Source organism: Rhinopithecus bieti, unplaced genomic scaffold (genome assembly GCF_001698545.2).
Source record: "Rhinopithecus bieti isolate Rb0 unplaced genomic scaffold, ASM169854v2 scaffold_6933, whole genome shotgun sequence".
Lineage (NCBI taxonomy): Eukaryota > Metazoa > Chordata > Mammalia > Primates > Cercopithecidae > Rhinopithecus > Rhinopithecus bieti.
The window spans coordinates 2,362,842-2,367,271 of NW_016805426.1; the positions used below are offsets into that span (position 1 = coordinate 2,362,842).

At 48.8% G+C, this 4,430-nt stretch overlaps 1 protein-coding gene across 1 annotated transcript in view; it reads right to left on the reverse strand.

Annotated features, from left to right (window-relative positions):
- Window positions 1-4,430, reverse strand: part of ITIH5 (inter-alpha-trypsin inhibitor heavy chain 5) — a 111,795-nt gene that overhangs the window by 24,054 nt on the left and 83,311 nt on the right. The gene's annotated exons all lie outside the window — the stretch shown is intronic.

The window sequence follows — 4,430 nt, forward strand, 5'->3', positions numbered from 1 at the left end:
TTTTTTTGAGACGGAGTCTCGCTCTGTCACCCAGGCTGGAGTGCTGTGGCCGGATCTCAGCTCACTGCAAGCTCCGCCTCCCGGGTTCACGCCATTCTCCTGTCTCAGCCTCCCGGGTAGCTGGGACTACAGGCGCCGCCACGTCGCCCGGCTAGTTTTCTGTAGTTTTTAGTAGAGACGGGGTTTCACCATGTTAGCCAGGATGGTCTCGATCTCCTGACCTTGTGATCCGCCCGTCTCGGCCTCCCAAAGTGCTGGGATTACAGGCTTGAGCCACCGCGCCCGGCCTGGCCCAGCTATTTTCTAAAGCTGTTTATTACTCCATGGACCCCACTCCACCAGCACACACACATCATTCTTCTAGTAAGCAGGACCATTAAAATAAATCCAATCTACAAATATCCATTGAGCATGCCCTCTGTGTCAGGAACTGTGCATGGAGGTGGGAGCTATGTTAACATGAAGATAAATCTGTTCCTTCAAGAATTTTACGGTGTTGTGGATTTGGATTTCTTGCCATAGATTATCACTATCATATTAAATCTAATATTCTATTTCTCTCATCAAACACCAAAAGAGTTCCGAGATTATACTGTTTTGGAGGCTAGTAGGAAATCCCAGTGTAAATGAAAGTACCAGCCCAGCAAGATCAAGTTGCAAATTAAGTTCATTTGGGAAATGAGGGCTTTGTCTTGGATTGGGAAACCATGAATATATGAAAGATGGAAAATTCCAGATGGGAAAAGACTGAACAGAGTGTTTTATAGGTTTCCAGATAACTGAAGTGGAATTAACCAGGAGGTGCTGTCTCTGTACAGAGCCTGTAAGGCAGGAGGCAGGGAGTAGGTCCAGTTGTTCTAAATGCTCCAATACTGAGCACCTCCTCTGTGTCCACTGCACTGTTGATACAGAGAACAGCAAGAGCACGGCACAGGTCCTGAGTTGGGAGAACTTAACATCTAGGACAGCTGGGTAACACACTGCTCTGATTCTCCACTCTTCTCAGAATTCTTTATGATCTTTCCTCTCTTAACATTCTGCATCCTTACCTGGGCACCACCGAAGACAAGCGTGCAGTGGCTGAGAGCCCACATCCTCCCCATCACATTTTACCTCCGCAACCCTCCCAGGCCACCCGATACAGGTTTCACTCACTCTGCTGCAGGTCTACCAACAGGGCTCCTGGTTTTGCAAAGCAGTTCCACCTGCCCCTGCCCCTGCCCCTGCCCCTCCTTATTTTGCAAAACAGTTCCACCTGCCCCTGCCCCGCCTTGTTTTGCAAAGCAGTTCCACCTGTCCCTGCGCATGAACCACTGGCTGGTCCATGTGGCTTTAATTCTCCACCCCCAAACCTTTACAAAAACAGTATTGTTTTCGTATCAGCAAGACTTTTTGTAACAGGATCCATGAGATGAACCAGGAAAGCCTCCAAACACCTATCAGGTTATTTTCCCCCAGAACTTCACCAGCCTCACTTGGAGACTGGGAAAGGAGAGTACGGATTTGGTATTCGGAGCAACCTAGGCTGCTGAGAAAGCTCTCACCCGTAGTCTCCTTTCCTGCCATCAACCCCAGCTTTCAAATCTTTGTCTCTCAGCAGAAAAAAAAAAAAAAAAAAAACACGTATTATGTCAAAGCCAAGCCAATGTGAAAAGAAGGTGTCATCTTTACCTCCAGTGGGTGACATATGGTGAATGTACACTTTGCCATCCCTGATGCTGTCTGGAGTGACTGATATCAAGTGGTCCTTCCATACTTTGATCCGGTTGGAAAATCCAATGATACTGAAACGGTCCTGGGGTCGGAGGTCATGGAGAATCGTGAAGAGGGCATCCTTGGTCTAGGCAAACACAAAAGCAAAACCAGTCACAGCCACTCACGTGAGTCCACTTATCCCCTGTTCGGGAAACCGTCACCCCGGGAACAATGTTAGGGTTCAAATTCAGTGTCAGCTATGTAAAGGGCACTTGGCTGAATGTCAAGGACTTGGTTACCTGACTGGAAAGAATGTTATAAAGATGATACGGTTGTAGACATGAGTGAGTCACTATGAAAGCTGCATCCCGCCACGGTGCTTTGGGCCCCGCATCTCCACCACTGCTGTTCTCTTGATCCTGAATGTTCTTCCCCACTGCCCTACCTCCATCTTTCACTTGACAAGCCCCTCCTCATGCTTACGAGCCAGGCAAGTGTGCAAATTCTCTGTTCGAAATACTTCTAACTTCTCTGAAGAGGGCTGATCATTCTCTCCCTTAGGCTGGCAAAGCCCTCAACGCACTCCTATGAGAAAGCACGCATCACACCATGATGATGATTGTTCATCTCCTTCCCTTACTCGGTTGTGAGTTCTCTGCAGGTGGGTCTCCTTCAGCTTCCTAGCACCTAGGGACAAGGAGGACGTGCTAGCCAAAGGTGAGGCAGGTGAATGAATGAATGTCTAATGAATTATAAAATTAAAGGCCCAAATGATAAATACCATAGGAACTGAAAAGATTATTACTGTGGACTGGAGTGACATGAGGCTTTAAAGAGAAAGAGGAATTTGAGGATGAGGTTTAAAGAATACCTTGAAAGAACTGGAAGGACATTCTTCTTACTATTTTAGACAGACTCTCGCTCTGTCACCCAGGCTGGGGTGCAGTGGTGCAATCTCAGCTCACTGCAACCTCTGCCTCCCAGGTTCAAGCGATTCTCCTGCCTCAGCTTCCTGAGTAGCTGGGATCACAGGTGCAAGCCACCATATCCGGCTAATTTCTGTATTTTAGTAGAGACAGGGTTTCACCATGTTGCCCAGGGTGGTCTCGAACTCCTGAGCTCAGGCAATCCACTTGCCTCAGCCTCCCAAAGTGCTGGGATTACAGGTGTGAGCCACTGCACCCAGCTTGGAAGGGCATTCTGAAGAGAAGGAAGGCGGTTTGAGCAAAACCGGGAAGTAATACAGGTGAGATCGCGGATGCTAAGTGATAACAGGTATGCACTAAAGTCAGCTGTGACGCATGGAAAGCAGAAAGAAGCCATATGACCTGAAACCAGAAATACTCTAGGAGCTTAGAAAAGGTTTCTATAGTAATCCGCAGACACTGTGAGCAAACACCGGCTTCCCAAGTAGCACTGTTGTTAGACACTTAAAGAGGCTCAGCATAGGCGGTCAGGGACTTTCATTGCATAACGACCATGAAAGGACAGCTGGCACCGTTACGAAGGTGAAGAGCACAGGCTTCAGGGCCAGCTGTCACCCTTGAGGCTGGGTTCCCACCCCCCCAACTCTCTGTGAGGCCCTGAGCAGTAAGCTCCCTCACTTACTCGCTCTCTGATATCACTGCGCCCAAGTTACCCCATCCATAAAATCAGGACAGTAATAGTACCTGCCTCATCAGGTTGTCATGAGGATTAAATAAGGATCGAGACGAAAAGGGCTCCGAGCAGGGCCAGGCATACAATCGGAGTTCTAGATGGGTTTGCTGTTACTTGCTGGTGGCTGTAACTTGCTGGTGGAAAGCCCCAGCAGAGCTTAAAACAGTGAAGTCGGGAATGGTGAGTTCCAGAAGGACATGTGCTGAGGAGTTCCGGAATACTCTCAAAACAAGTTGTGGCTCTCTTCCCCGGTTCATGACTCTCTGCCTTTCCTCCTTCCCCAGGTTCAGACGGATGGCCCCATCGGCCTCTCTGGCTAGGTGAAATAACCACTGCTTTTGTATCCTTTCCTCTGGAATTTTCCCTCTTCCTCACTCCTCAGCCTCCTTTCAATCCTGGATCCAACTGCTCATCTCATATCAAACTGTCCAACTTGAATTTTATAGGAACCTCAAATTCTGCCTCAGAAAACTATTCTCAATGCATCTATTTTAAATCTGCACATTAGGCCAGGTGTGGTAGCTCATGCCTTTAATCCCAACACTTTGGGAGGCCGAGGCAGGTGGATCACTTGAGGTCAGGAGATAGAGATTACCCTGGCCAACACGGCAAAACCTCGTCTCTACTAATAATACAAAATTAGCCAGGCATGGTGGTGCATACCTGTAATCCCAGCACTTTGGGAGGCTGAGGTGGGTAGATCACCTGAGGTCAGGAGTTTGAGACCAGCCTGGCCAACGTGGTGAAACCTCGTCTCTATTAATAATACAAAAATTAAGGCCGGGCGCGGTGGCTCAAGCCTGTAATCCCAGCACTTTGGGAGGCCGAGGCGGGAGGATCAAGAGGTCAGGAGATCGAGACCATCTTGGCTAACACGGTGAAACCCCATCTCTACTAAAAATACAAAAAATTAGCCGGGCGTGGTAGCAGGCACCTGTAGTCCCAGCTACTCGGAGGCTGAGGCGGGAGAATGGCGTGAACCCGGGAGGCGGAGCTTGCAGTGAGCTGAGATCGCACTGCCACTGCACTCCAGCCTGGGCGACACAGCCAGACTCCATCTCAAAAAAAAAAAAAAA